This window comes from Phoxinus phoxinus (genome assembly GCF_949152265.1).
Source record: "Phoxinus phoxinus genome assembly, chromosome: 23".
Taxonomy (NCBI): Eukaryota; Metazoa; Chordata; class Actinopteri; order Cypriniformes; family Leuciscidae; genus Phoxinus; species Phoxinus phoxinus.
In genome coordinates this window covers 24,874,917-24,890,865 of record NC_136898.1, presented here as the reverse complement: position 1 = coordinate 24,890,865, position 15,949 = coordinate 24,874,917, and the positions used below count along the sequence as shown (strand labels likewise).

General features: G+C 47.2%; 1 protein-coding gene across 1 annotated transcript in view; it reads left to right on the top strand.

Moving 5' to 3' along the window:
- The first annotated feature begins 2,305 nt into the window (after nucleotides 1-2,305).
- Nucleotides 2,306-15,949, top strand: part of il6st (interleukin 6 cytokine family signal transduce) — a 46,732-nt gene continuing 33,088 nt past the window's right edge. The window contains exon 1 of the mRNA XM_079600723.1: nucleotides 2,306-2,502. The gene's annotated coding sequence lies outside the window, so the exon portion shown is untranslated. The remainder of the gene's footprint in view (nucleotides 2,503-15,949) is intronic.

The following is a 15,949-nucleotide window of genomic DNA, read 5'->3' as shown; positions in this document are numbered from 1 at the left end:
CTACTGGGCGAACCCGACGGTAGATGAACCTCTGGGTCGAGGAGAGACCGATGTGAAGAGTGATGCTAGAACTCTCCTCTATCACCTCCTCTCCTACAGCCTCCTCGGGTCCCAGAAAATCTGGCCAATCGGGTTCCCTCAAACCGCTGAAAATCAGCAGGGGTCTTAACACTATTAACAGTCACAGTACGGATCTCACCGCCTCCCGACCGAGGGCCGACTGCCCTGATCTCCTCATTCCTCTGAGCACACGCGGAAAAATACTTAAATAAGGAGATCCCATTCTCCCTCTCCGCGGGACAAAGTTCGCTCCGCTGAATCCACATGATGGCCGATTCGTTCTGTCACGTGAAGTAGACAAGAGACGTAGATTCAAATGCAGAGTGGTTTATTCCGATGCCAAACAGGAAAGGTACAAACGAGAGGCCACAAACTGGAACACATAACAATTACAATGAATCGGCACCAGGCAGCAAACACAAGGAGATTAAATAGACTAACAAACAAAAGAGGTAACAAGGCAGGCAGGTGGGGAAATAAACCAATCACGAGATAACAAGATGGGCGGGGTTGACAATTAGACGAGAGCACATGGCACAAGAAACAACAAGACACTCATGTGCTCACACAGGACCAGACTGAACATAAACACATGACAAACCAGGCGTGTCACAGCCCTGTCACAAACCCATAAGAAAATCCAGACCGAGGTGACAGAACTGTGACACAAATATACACTGTCTCTGATAATCATCACAAATTCTTACCGCTTGCTCCATTTCTGTAAATCCGTTTTAATGAATGAATGACTCTCTAACCCGTTGCTCTGGTCTTCGTCAACTGCGCCTCCTGCTGGTGAGCCGACTAATAGCTATGGAGATTATTAATCAGTAATCTACTGCTATTCCTGCCGTTCCTGGATGTAAAATCTTGAATTTGTACCACTGAATTTGTGGAAGCTAATTTGTAAAGCGAAATAAAATTGACCGAAAATTGCTTGTCGAATATTATAGGCTGTATTTTTAAACAGAATTAATATTTTGGAAGTGAAGTCTGAAAGAAGAATATGGATTATTTAATTTTTAATAATGAAAATGTCTGTGGAATGTTTTGAATTGAAATATTCACAGCTTAACTATACAATAATGTTGAATTTCACCCCATAAAAATGCAAGCCCTAAAAATACAATGCATTAAAATGCAAGCACGGTTAATGCAATGCATTTTTTTTTTCAATTATTGAATTCAACAAGCTTTTTTGTTTCAAAAACATTTGGCCTTATTTTATTTCCATAAGAAAGTGTATTGAGTGTAGTGGTACTGCTTAAACCGGCTTAGATTTGTTTGATTTTATCTACTCGAATCCAGTCCTGTGAGTTTGTCCAACATTCAATGGTTTTTGGTACTGGCACCTGTCCCTAAAAGTCAAAATGCGTGTCGTGACTCGTGAGCGACGCCGAGGCCATGGGTTTGATTTTCAGGGAATGTATGAACTGATAAATGTCTTGAACGCAATGTAATAATAATTGCTGCTTAGGATAAGTATAAATGTAAAAGAGGAGTTTAGCAGCATATCTTTATTATCTTATTAATCAAATCAGCATATCTTTATTATCCTAATAATGATATTGATTATTATTTTAATATCCAGGAGTAAGATGGAATGCAGACAACTTTAATTCTGTCTCAATATATATATACTTCTATAGTTAATTACTTTTCCCTGATTTAGAGCACAGCTGAGTTAAAACCCATCTGTCACTCACAGACAGTTCATAGTTATATTTGGGATCTTCAAATTTCACTGTCAAATTTCACATGGTTCTCCTAAACAACTGTCTTCATTATTCCTGTGCCAATGCACTGCAGGCACTGGTGCTGAGGGCAATTTGGAAAAGTGATGTTTTCGTTAAAGCTTGTCATAACACGTCCTAAACAAAAGGCTTTTGTCAACAAAAGTGCCTTCATACAATTTAATGTCCCTGGATTGCAAAATACTGTGACAGCTATAGCATCAATAAAGTTGGTAAAATGAAGTTAATCATTCGAAAACGTGTTTATAACGAGAATAGGCCCCCAAAATAGCATTAATTTGTCTGTCAAGCATTTTCATGTATTTATGTAAATACGCTCAGGAAGCAAGATCGTTTTACAGTGTTTTCGGGCAGTGGGCGAGGACTGACTGGAAATCTAATAGATTATGAATCACGAGGCTTATTTAAATGACCGACCGCTCTGCCGGCCAATCACGAGACGAGTTTCGGTACTGAGGAAGTCTTGGTTCTGCGCATGCTCAGAATGCTCCGATCTATAGAACACAGGAACGTCTTCAGTGAGCGTGAGCGCGCCTGCAGGTCTACCCGGATGAAGTGATCCTCTGTTCAAACGAAACCGGAAATAACTGACACAGGACGGGCAGAACAGACATGTTGACTTGATCCTCCGCGATGACTTCCAAGTATTAAATTCTCAGTAAACCATATAATGTGAACACCTCTACAGGTAGGAAACCATTACAATGTCTCCAAATTATGGTTTTATTATTATTATTCGCTCATTTATTATCATATCCGTTTAGTATGTTAAGTTTTATTTTCAACGTTCGTCTAACGTTAGTTGACAGGGATCGTGTTACACAGTTATATTTACATAAAGATAAACCTATTGTGTTTGGTATTCTAGCTCATTAAACAAAATATACTTACTATATTAATTATTTTCTAGAGCTTGTACAGATATATTGCTGGTTTTCTTGCCTCTGAAATAAGTGTAATACATACTATATTAAAACCATGTAATAAAAACCATACATACTATATTATTATAATCGTGTGTAGGTTTAAGGAGGCCAAAATTGTGATCTGTGGTTTAAAAATAGTTGGATTATGTATATGGATTATTTCTTTTAGAAACTTAAAATTAAATCAAGTAGCAAAACAAACATCTGCAATAGAACATAGATAACAGATAACTTTATTACTTATGAAATCTCAACATTAGGCTATATTACAATTTATTGGTAATGTCATGTTTAGGTCTAGCCTATGTATATATGTGCATTCAAAACGTATTCAGTATCTGCTTCATTTTCAACATTTTATGTTTTATTATGTTAATGTTAACTTCAAAAACGTTGGAGCAAATGTTCCTATAACACATTGGCTGATGCATCATCTTCATCCAGCACATGCTAAACTTATATCTAAATATGGTACAGTTTAAATGTAAATCCACATTGTTCTTCAGGGAAGTTTACAAATTCAAATACATACAAATTCTTTACAAAGTGCACATATTAGCGATTTATATATTTTGCTCTCTAGTCCTCTCAAGCTTCAAGCAGTGTTTTCTCTTGCTTTGTAAATGTGTTTCCAAAAATGAAAATTCTGTCAGTAATTACTCGCTCTTTCGTTCATCTTCAGAACACAAATTAAAATATTTTTGATGAAATCTGAGAGCCGTCTCACTCCTTCATAGACTGCAAGGTCATCATTCTGCCGGCCCAGAAAAAAAAGTTAGTAAAGACATCGTTAAAATACTCCAAATAACTACAGTGGTTCAACCTTAAGTTTATCAAGCGACTAGAATACTTTTTGTGCACAAAAAACCCCGACTTTGTTCACCTATTAATTTTCTTCTGTGTGGGCATCTTCTCAGTTCTCACGCATGTGTTGTGACCAACATGGAAGAAAATGAATAGGCTAGTTGAATAAAGTCGTTATTTTTGGGGGGGTTTTGCACACAAAAAGTATTCTAGTCACTTGATAAACTTAAGGTTGAGCCACTGTAGTCACTTGGACTATTTTAACAATGTTTTTACTAACTTTTCTGGGCTGGCAAATGAAATTACCTTGCAGTCTATGGAGGAGATTCATCAAAAATATTAGAATTTTTGTTTCCGAAGATGAACGAAAGTCTTACGGGGTTGAACAACATGAGGGAGAGTAATTACTGACAAGAGTTTACATTTTTGGGTGAACTAACTCTTTAAATTCTTCATATAGCACTTTATTTACAGTCCTTTTCCCCATGTACATACCATGTACTTATTATAGTAATTGCAATATTTGTGTAATAACTAGGCACCTGTCCCTAACCTTAACCCATGTAGTTACCTTGTATTACCCAGTGTTTTCTTAGGTAAGTACACTGTAAGTGCACATACTGTAAAATAAAGTGCAGCCCTTCATATTGCTCACAATGGTCTCTTCTTCATCATCAGCTAAGTGTTAACTCTCAGCAATTGCATGTTTCACATGATTGGTTGTTCGCTTCTGATGTCACTTTCCTGTAAACAAATCACAAACTGAGGATCAAAATCAGTCAAAACTTAAAATAAGCGCTGTCTTTATTAATAAACTGCATGTTTGAAGTTTAAACTAAGTTCTCTTCTAATAAAAAAACTCTCAAAACTACATTCTGTGACAACAATTTTGAATCAATCGTTGTGTTTTCGCCTGTCTAGAAAACGGTGAATAGTCCCCAGGCTGAAACTGGTTAAATATTAAATATGGTTGGTTGTCATATGTAAGACTGTGTTGAAGAACAACATTTTGGTCCCCATGAGCTTATAAATCATACTAAATTATGTTCTTTTGTAAATGTAAAATCGCAGAATGTTTTCTATTGGTTTAGGGTTAGGGTATAGAATATAACGTTTTTAAAATCATTATTTCTAAAGAGAGTCCTCATAAAACACAAAATCCCTGTGTGTGTGTGTGTGTGTGTGTGTGTGTGTGTGTGTGTGTGTGTGTGTGTGTGTGTGTGTGTGTGTGCAAAATGCATAAATGTTTTGTCCAGATCTATTAATTTATCCAAAAATATGTCACGGGGTGACAAAAAAACTGAACAGGACTGAGTTCCTGGGGAAGGCACTGCAAATTGGTTGCCATGGCAGCGAGGCCAATTGCCTGAGTGACAGCAGGTGTGGGGCAATTACAGGGAACGCTGTGAGAGGGACACATATTCAGATGGGGCTTTAAAAGCAGAAAGAAAACAGACTGTGGGGTGGTTCTCCTCCCGTGTAGTACTGTGTTTGTCAGCGGGTCGTTCTTTTTATTATAGCTGGGCTGTGGAGTGCTGGAGATCGAAGGTAAGGAAGAGAAAGGAAGTAGTGAAGGATTTGTCAGCGAAAACCTAAGGAATATCGTCAGCAGTGGGAAAGACGCAAGTGATGAGTATTGGATCCGTTGTTTATGTGCACTAACACTGAAGTGGTGTTGCAAGTTTGGAAGTGTGTGGCACGAGTGAATTATTACACCGAGTGAATTGTTGATCTGTCTCCAACTTCAGTCTTCTCTTTGCCGAATGTAACGACAGCTGCAACATTCTTCTGCTTTTCCTGGAGCGAAGTCGAGCCCTGGCCAAGGACTAGATTCGATCTGGTGGGAGAAAGAAAAGGGGGTGAGTGCTGGCCCTAATGCACGGTGTGTGAGTGGAATTACAGTGCCTGAAGTGACGATTCACCCGGTTTGTGCTGTGAAGTGAAATTGTTGTGTGGAGAAATATTAGAAGTCTGCCGTGCACTCTTCCCATTCAGTCTTCCACCCGCCGTCTCCAGGGGAAGGTGTCGACAAATCAAGGGCCCCACTTCCTCCGTGAGAAGATCCGGCCCTGTTAAAGCTGAGTGTTTTATATATCGCTGGACTGTTAAAACCGTGCTGTGTTTGTTCCAGTGTCCAACGAAGTGGAGCGTGTCGCTCAAGTGTTCTCCCAGCCCAGTGGTCTCCACACGCCCCTATTGGAAGCCTTCGCTCTGTTCAGACGAAGAGAGAGGTATATCAGTTGAAGTTTCATGTACTATTGGAACCGTTAAGACCTTCCTGTACTGTTTCAGTGTTCAACGAAGCGGAGCGTTTCCGTCCAAGTGTCCTCCCAGCCTGGTGGTCTCCACACGCCCCTATTGGAAGCCTTTGCCCTGTTCAGACGAAGAGAGAGGTATATCAGTTGAAGTTTCATGTACTATTGGAACCGTTAAGACCTTCCTGTACTGTTTCAGTGTTCAACGAAGCGGAGCGTTTCCGTCCAAGTGTCCTCCCAGCCTGGTGGTCTCCACACGCCCCTATTGGAAGCCTTTGCCCTGTTCAGACGAAGAGAGAGGTATATCAGTTGAAGTTTCATGTACTATTGGAACCGTTAAGACCTTCCTGTACTGTTTCAGTGTTCAACGAAGCGGAGCGTTTCCGTCCAAGTGTCCTCCCAGCCTGGTGGTCTCCACACGCCCCTATTGGAAGCCTTTGCCCTGTTCAGACGAAGAGAGAGGTATATCAGTTGAAGTTTCATGTACTATTGGAACCGTTAAGACCTTCCTGTACTGTTTCAGTGTTCAACGAAGCGGAGCGTTTCCGTCCAAGTGCCCTCCCAGCCTGGTGGTCCCCACACGCCCCTATTGGAAGCCGGTTACCCTGTACAGAAGAAGAGAGAGGTATATCAGGAGAGAGCTTCATGTGCTGTTGAACAGCGAACCTTACTGTATCGTTCCAGTGCCCAACCAAGTGGAGCGTTTCATTTCAAGTGTCCTCCCCGTCTGGTGGTCCCCACACGTCCTACATTGGAAGCATCTGCCCGAAACGGAAGGAGAAGGTACCTCAGCTGAGTGTTCACATACCGACGAACGGTTAAACCCCGCCATATCGTTCCAGTGACTCGCTCGCCCCCACACTTGTGTACTTACCTGGTGACCTACCTGGACGGCGTGAGGATTTCTCCGGATCCCCATTCAACGAGCCCCGGCCCGCTACGATCGTTCCTCCCCTCCCATCCCAGGAGGTCCAGAGACGCGTGAACTGCCCTGGCGGCAAGAAGAAGTTTTAATTAGTGCTTATTCAATTGTCCGATTTTAATATAATAAAGTACTGTCATTATTTTTATCCCCTTGTCTGTCTGGTCCTTGACCCGTTCCTCGAGGTGGTTCCCGGTTTTCAGGGGTGGGTGCAGTCTGGTTTGGCCCGCCCCGACCTGTGACAGAACTTGGCGTAAGTCGGCAGGGTTACCACCTCGAGTGGAGCGATCAAGGACCTAGATGGCAGAAGAAGAAGAGCCGGTGGCCCGACAGCCAGCTATGCCTTTCTTTATGGGGGCCCCGTGGGCCCAGAAGTACGGAGGTCCGGGGTCAGAATTGAGCCTGTCAGCATGGAAGACCCAGGTCGAATACCTGGCAGGGCTCCAAGGGCTAAGCGCCCCTCAGAAGGTACAGTTTGTGCTAAATTCATTGGAAGGAGAAGCAAGAAGAGAAGTACAGGCAGCGCCGGAAGCAACCCGCATCACAGTCCAAGCCATCTTTGATTTTCTTACGGGGCAATACGGAGACACCACCCCGGTAGCTGTCCTGAGAACACAATTTTTTAATTGTAGGCAAGGGCCTCGACAAACTGTTCGGCCATTCACATTGCAACTGAGGGAACAGTTTACCAGGTTAAGGAGAAGGCAGGACCACGGCCTGGGGGACGAGGAAACCCTACTGCGAGATCAGTTTCTGGTTGGATTACGGGAGGGCCCCGTGCGTCAGAGTCTGCGGGTGCAACTGAGACGGAAGCCTGATCTCACGTTCGAAGAGCTGCGGCAAGAGGCTCTAGCCCTCGAGCGTGACCACACCGAAGGTATGGATCCCCCCAGCTGTCTGGCCGTGAACGCTGTCAGTGGGCCTTCGGCCCCTGTTACTTCCGATTGGAAGCATGCCCTCCGGGAAGAATTAAAAAGGGATATCCGTGAGCAAATGTCTGAACTGTCTAAATCTGTCGTCGAAGAACTCCGGCGAGAACGCCTCCATTCATCGTCCTCACCGCGGGAGCGAGCCTACTCCGACGGGAGTCGCCCTCCAGAACGTCATTTCACTCGACCCACGGGTCCCCGATTCCAGTGGGACGAACAGGGGCGTCCTATCTGCAACGGTTGTGGAGAAGCCGGACATTACGTCCGTCAGTGCCCTTCCAGACGCACTTCGCAGGGGGGTTTTTAGAGTTTCCGGCCACTGTGGGTCAAGTGGTCGGGACCCCCTTTTCAGACCCCTCGTCCTCCAAACTGGCTAAGGAACGCCTGGTGGGCCGTTGTCCGGTCATCATGGTCCAAGTCAATGGCCAGAAGGTGCAGTGTCTGTTGGACACGGGGTCGCAAGTCACTCTGTTCGCAGAGAGCTTAGTCCAGGAACTATTCGGCACCCAGGGTCGGCCGACGACCGAAGCCCCCTGGTTAACTCTGCGAGGGGCCAATGGTCTCGACATCCCGTACGTGGGATACGTAGTGACGGACCTAGAAATCCATGGTATGGTCGTACCCCAGAAGGGAGTGGTGGTGGTTCGCGACGCCTGCCTGGGGTCTCATCGCGCCCTGTTGGGCATGAATGTCATTTCCGAATGCTGGGAGGGGCTGTTCCAGAGCGGGCCGGCTCGAGCAACTGCGACGCCTGAAGGCAGGGAATGGGATCGCATTAGAGCTGACTGTCGCCGAGTTTGCCTGGCCGAACAGCAGGGGGACCGGGAGAGCACTGGAAGAGTGGCTTGTCGCTATGCGTTGTCCATCCCGGCTCGAAGCGAGGCGATGGTCTGGGTCCGGGTGCCCCCTAGACTTTACCACCCGGAAGAGTGGGTGCTGGTGGAACCGCACAACGACGGTCCTAAGGTGGAAGTGGCCAGAGGACTGGCATCCGCCCAAGGCAGCCGAGTCCGGGTGAGAGTCCGGAACACGAACCCTTTCCCGATCCAACTGCATCGTCATCAGTGCCTAGCCCGAGTTACCTCGGTGTTACCCCAGCAAGTGCAAGATCCAGGAGGAGTCAAGTTCAGTCAAGTGGGCCCGACCGTAGTGGAGGTTGCGTTGGCGCAGACGGGGACACACAGAAGAGAGGCTGGAGAAGGACTGCCGGCCCACCTTGGGGGTGAGTCCCTACGGGGAGAAGGACTGGAGGCGGAACAAACAAGACGGCTCGAGGCTCTTCTATCAAAATGGCCACAGTTGTTCTCCACCCACGACGAGGACTACGGGTGTACTAACATCGTTCAGCATCAAATTCCCACTGGAGAAGCCACGCCTAGTAGAGAGCGCTACCGACCGGTACCCCCAACGTTATATGCTGAGGTTCGGGCTCTTCTGCGGGGGATGCTGGATAAGGGGATCATCCGCGAGAGCAGTAGCCCTTGGGCGGCCCCGATTGTTCTGGTGAGGAAGAAGACAGGCGCATGGAGATTCTGTGTGGATTATCGGAGGTTGAACCGAGTGACGAAGCGGGATGCTTTTCCATTGCCTCGAGTGGAGGATTCCCTCACAAGTCTCACACAGGCGGCTTGGTATTCCACACTAGACTTGGCGAGCGGATACTGGCAAGTGCAGGTGGACGAGCGGGACCGGGAGAAGACGGCCTTCACTACTCCCTTTGGGTTATATGAGTGGGACCGGATGCCGTTCGGCCTCTGCAACGCCCCCGCCACGTTCCAACGTCTGATGCAGCGCTGTCTAGGGGGCCAGCTAATGGATACCGCTCTTGTGTACCTGGACGACGTGATCATCTATTCCCCTGACTTTGAGACTCACCTTCAGCACCTTGAGCAAGTGTTCCGCTCCCTCGAGAAGTACGGGCTGAAGCTCCAACCGGATAAATGTCAGCTTTTTCGGAAGGAGGTAAAGTTCCTGGGCCATATTGTGAGCGCTGCAGGAATCGCTGTGGAACCAGAGAAGGTGTCGGCTGTACAGGGGTGGACTGCCCCGAAGACCGTGCGCCAGGTTCGATCCTTCCTTGGCTTTGTGGGGTATTACAGGCGCTTCATTAAAGATTTCTCTAAGATCGCCAAACCCATGAACCAGCTGCTGGGTGGAACGGGACACACCAAGGGCCGAGGGTCCCCAGTGATTCAGTGGGACCCAGCATGCGAGACCGCCTTCCAGAGGCTCAAGCAGGAGTTGTTGCAAGCACCCATTCTGGCATACGCCGACTTCACCCAGCCCTTTATCCTCTACACCGACGCCAGCCACTTGGGCTTGGGGGCTGTCTTAGCCCAGAAACAACGGGAGGAGGAAAGAGTCATTGCCTATGCGAGCCGGAGTTTACACCCCGCGGAGAGGAATGATGCCAACTATAGCTCTTTCAAGCTTGAGTTATTGGCCATGAAGTGGGCGCTCAGTGAGAAGTTCAAGGACTACCTATGGGGAGCAAAGGTGACCGTGGTGACTGATAACAATCCACTGGTACACCTGCAAACCGCCAAGCTTGGGGCGGTGGAACAGAGGTGGGTGGCACAATTGGCCAACTTTGAGTACCAGCTTCAGTATCGGCCAGGAAGGGAACATACCAACGCTGACGTGCTGTCTAGGTGGCCCGAAGGGAGGCCGGAGGGTCCGGGACCCATGCTTGAGGTGGACCGTGACGAGGGAATGATGGTGGGCATTGTGGAGGCACCGGGACCCCAGTCGGAGGAGCCGCCCGCAAGTTGGGGATGGGACCCACAGCGCTGGAGGATGCTGCAGGGCGAGGATGAGGACCTGTCACTGGTCCGGGTCTGGCTGGAACAGGACAGGTGGCCAGAGGGTGCGGGACGCCGGGCTCAAACCCGAATCGTGAGGGGCCTGCTGGGCCAGAAGGAGAGGCTCCACCTGAAGGAGGGGTGATTTGTCGGTCCCTCCAGGACTCACGCTCGGGTGACCCGATCTGTCAAGTGGTAGTCCCCGAGGGAAGATGTCACGCTCTGTTGGAGGCTTATCACACCAAGTTTGGTCATCAAGGGCGGGAGAGGACGACGGCACTCCTGCGACGCCACTTCTACTGGCCTGGGATGGAGGGAACCACGAGGACTTACCTGCAGGGCTGCCCGCGCTGCACCTTGTTTAAAGCCAGGAAAGAGACACGAGCTCCATTGGTCCCAATTCGAGCCAGAGCACCGATGCATATCCTCGCTATGGACTACCTGACGCTGGGTCGGCCGGTCGATCGCATTCAAAACCTCTTAGTGATCACTGACCTGTTCACTAAATATGCCTGGGCCATCCCAACTCTGGACCAAACCACCATTACCACCGCTAATGCCCTGTGGAGGCACGTCATCCAGCCCTTCGGGTGTCCTGAAGTGTTCCATTCGGATCAAGGGCCAAATTTTGAATCCAAGGTAGTACATGAGTTGTGCCAACTGTACGGATGTAAGAAGACCCATACGACGCCCTATCATCCTCAGGGGAACGGAGGGTGCGAGAGGTTTAACCAGACGCTGCTCGGTCTCTTGGCGACCTTGGAGAACGACCAACAGGGGCATTGGGCTGACAACCTCCCGAAAATGGTCCAGGCGTATAATAACAGCATCCACAGCACGACCGGGTATGCACCAACCTACCTGATGTTCGGAAGGCATGTGAGACTACCGGCTTACCTACTACTGGGGACTGCGGCCGCTGAAGAGGGAGGCGGTGTAACGGAGTGGGTGGCCAGACACCATCAACGCCTTCGACTGGCCTATGGACGGGTCTCGGACCGAATCAATCAAGCCGCAGTCAAGAACAAAAGGCTGTATGACCGTACGGCTCGAAGTGCACCGCTACTGCCTGGCGAAAGAGTTCTGGTGCGAGATAACCGGCGACAAGGAAAGGGCAAACTCAGTGATCGGTGGGAGCCCCAGCCGTATGTGGTCCAACGACAGCCGCACCTCGATCAGCCGGTGTATGCCATCCGTCCCGAAGGGAGAGAAGGTCCAGAGCGGGTGCTCCACCGAAATCTGATACGCCCTTGTCCAAACTACCCCAAACCAGCGGTAGAGAGACCTCCGGTTGAACCAGCGTGGATGCCTCCCGTGGTGGGATGGGCTGTGGCCCCTCAGGGGCTGGGTATAAGGCCAAGGCCAGAGGAACCTAACTCCCCACCCAGGCCCGAAGAACCTAACTCCCCTCCAAGGCCAGAAGGACCTAACTCTCCACCAAGGCCAGAAGAACCTAACTCCCCGCCAAGGCGATCCCAACGGGAGAACCGGGGGCAACCCCCAGCTAGGTATGGAGACTGGGTGTCCGGATCCCGTTCTAGGGACTAGAACGGTTTGGCAGGGGGGTATGTCACGGGGTGACAAAAAAACTGAACAGGACTGAGTTCCTGGGGAAGGCACTGCAAATTGGTTGCCATGGCAGCGAGGCCAATTGCCTGAGTGACAGCAGGTGTGGGGCAATTACAGGGAACGCTGTGAGAGGGACACATATTCAGATGGGGCTTTAAAAGCAGAAAGAAAACAGACTGTGGGGTGGTTCTCCTCCCGTGTAGTACTGTGTTTGTCAGCGGGTCGTTCTTTTTATTATAGCTGGGCTGTGGAGTGCTGGAGATCGAAGGTAAGGAAGAGAAAGGAAGTAGTGAAGGATTTGTCAGCGAAAACCTAAGGAATATCGTCAGCAGTGGGAAAGACGCAAGTGATGAGTATTGGATCCGTTGTTTATGTGCACTAACACTGAAGTGGTGTTGCAAGTTTGGAAGTGTGTGGCACGAGTGAATTATTACACCGAGTGAATTGTTGATCTGTCTCCAACTTCAGTCTTCTCTTTGCCGAATGTAACGACAGCTGCAACATTCTTCTGCTTTTCCTGGAGCGAAGTCGAGCCCTGGCCAAGGACTAGATTCGATCTGGTGGGAGAAAGATCAGTGGGTGAGTGCTGGCCCTAATGCACGGTGTGTGAGTGGAATTACAGTGCCTGAAGTGACGATTCACCCGGTTTGTGCTGTGAAGTGAAATTGTTGTGTGGAGAAATATTAGAAGTCTGCCGTGCACTCTTCCCATTCAGTCTTCCACCCGCCGTCTCCAGGGGAAGGTGTCGACAAATCAAGGGCCCCACTTCCTCCGTGAGAAGATCCGGCCCTGTTAAAGCTGAGTGTTTTATATATCGCTGGACTGTTAAAACCGTGCTGTGTTTGTTCCAGTGTCCAACGAAGTGGAGCGTGTCGCTCAAGTGTTCTCCCAGCCCAGTGGTCTCCACACGCCCCTATTGGAAGCCTTCGCTCTGTTCAGACGAAGAGAGAGGTATATCAGTTGAAGTTTCATGTACTATTGGAACCGTTAAGACCTTCCTGTACTGTTTCAGTGTTCAACGAAGCGAAGCATTTCCGTCCAAGTGCCCTCCCAGCCTGGTGGTCTCCACACGCCCCTATTGGAAGCCTTTGCCCTGTTCAGACGAAGAGAGAGGTATATCAGTTGAAGTTTCATGTACTATTGGAACCGTTAAGACCTTCCTGTACTGTTTCAGTGTTCAACGAAGCGGAGCGTTTCCGTCCAAGTGTCCTCCCAGCCTGGTGGTCTCCACACGCCCCTATTGGAAGCCTTTGCCCTGTTCAGACGAAGAGAGAGGTATATCAGTTGAAGTTTCATGTACTATTGGAACCGTTAAGACCTTCCTGTACTGTTTCAGTGTTCAACGAAGCGGAGCGTTTCCGTCCAAGTGTCCTCCCAGCCTGGTGGTCTCCACACGCCCCTATTGGAAGCCTTTGCCCTGTTCAGACGAAGAGAGAGGTATATCAGTTGAAGTTTCATGTACTATTGGAACCGTTAAGACCTTCCTGTACTGTTTCAGTGTTCAACGAAGCGGAGCGTTTCCGTCCAAGTGCCCTCCCAGCCTGGTGGTCCCCACACGCCCCTATTGGAAGCCGGTTACCCTGTACAGAAGAAGAGAGAGGTATATCAGGAGAGAGCTTCATGTGCTGTTGAACAGCGAACCTTACTGTATCGTTCCAGTGCCCAACCAAGTGGAGCGTTTCATTTCAAGTGTCCTCCCCGTCTGGTGGTCCCCACACGTCCTACATTGGAAGCATCTGCCCGAAACGGAAGGAGAAGGTACCTCAGCTGAGTGTTCACATACCGACGAACGGTTAAACCCCGCCATATCGTTCCAGTGACTCGCTCGCCCCCACACTTGTGTACTTACCTGGTGACCTACCTGGACGGCGTGAGGATTTCTCCGGATCCCCATTCAACGAGCCCCGGCCCGCTACGATCGTTCCTCCCCTCCCATCCCAGGAGGTCCAGAGACGCGTGAACTGCCCTGGCGGCAAGAAGAAGTTTTAATTAGTGCTTATTCAATTGTCCGATTTTAATATAATAAAGTACTGTCATTATTTTTATCCCCTTGTCTGTCTGGTCCTTGACCCGTTCCTCGAGGTGGTTCCCGGTTTTCAGGGGTGGGTGCAGTCTGGTTTGGCCCGCCCCGACCTGTGACAAATACGTTAACAATGTTTTGAATACACATCTTCTATGATAAGCTTGCTTTTAATTTCTAAATTAAAATAAATGTAGACATGAAAAAAAAAAAGCGAGACACGGCAGGCAAAAACATCGTTTTTTTTCACTGGTCAATTTTTAAATTTTGGCCTATTTGTCTTCAATAACATGTCTTCTTTCAGACTTGTGGTGAAAATAAGTCCAAAATACACATTTAGGTCTTTATTTTACTACACTTTGTCTATTTGCGTCTGTAGATTTCTCTGAAATTCAACAAAAGTTGGCGTTCTAAATCATCCGCTGCTCCACGATCTCTCTCTGCTCCCTTTAATCTCACACACGTCTGAAAAGCTCTCTCTCTCCTTTACAATGCTGTCGGATCCGAATATGGTCATTTCCTTTTAATCAGTAACCAATCAATCGTGAAAGTAAAATGGGCATTTAACCCTAAAAGCGAAATCTCATTGGCTGATGTCAATTTCTGACAGCGTGATTGGTTCAGATACATCACGTGACGCGCTCTGACATTTAGATGTGTGTTTTTGACTGTTTTTCTGCTCAGTTGAAGGCCATAAATGCTGTGTTTATAAGTTTTGATGTGATCTAGGTGGTTTGTATTGTTGTTGCTAATGATTTGATAAGATATTGTGTCAGTAAATAGTAGGGGTGTGCCGGTTTCAGAATTGGTGATGACGGTTATGATGTGAGTCAAATGTGACGGTTCGTAACATAACCGTCGTTTTTTTTTTAAATCCTTAAAAAAAAAAAAAAAGCAATGAACATGCTTTGTTTTAAATAAATCACACACACTAAACAAATCCTTTTAAAAACGTAGGCTGCTTAAATTATATAAGAGCTGCATAAAAATGAATGAGTAGGCCTAAATTACAAATGATAAAATCTACATACCTTTATCAAAGAAAAAAAAGTCGAACAACGATTGTTGTGATAATACCTTAATTAAACTAACTAAATACAGGAAACAAAAAAAGTGCAATGACATTTTAAATTCCTAATCTTTTTCGACTTCAAAGTTCCGTGACAGGAACACCAACATGTTCACTTTACTCGGTTTTAGTGACGATCTGACTGGGGTAGCTATGTTACCCGCAGTGCTAAAAACTCGCTCTGATGCTGTGCTTGTAGCACAAATACACATGTATTTACGTGCCAATTTAGCTAAGAGCGGATAGCGTGTGTCTCCCCACCATGCTAGTGGATTAGCCGTAGAGTCAATTGGTTCTTCTTGGAGATAGCGGGTTAACTCCGTGTCAGCGCGCGCTCTGATCGGTAAAGGGGCAGATATTTCAGACCTCCGTTTATTAGGGAGATCTCCAAGATTTCTCAAAGCCGCACCCGTCTAGAAAGGATGTAGCAAAGATATTTAATGCTAATGCATGAGGCATAGGCATAGTTTCATTAATTTACGATGAGATGCGCTCTAGTTCACAATGCAATGCAAGTGAACGCGGCGCACCGGCCCGGCGCCTCCATGTCACGGTTATTATATTGTCTGCTATATTATTAAATACATGCAATTGGTTGATGAAACATTTATTAAAATTAAGGTACAATTTGTACAAAACGAAATTCGCTTTAAGGAAAGGCTTACAAAGCAAAACTTATATGAAGTGGTAAAAATCATTTCTGTCGATTTACAAAACAAAACTTCATTAAGTGGTAAAAACCATGTCTCCCGATGTATTGCGCATATTATGATCCTATCTAAAAAAAAAATAACACGGTTTTGGCGGTTATAGAGTTCTAATGACGGTGTTTAACTATAA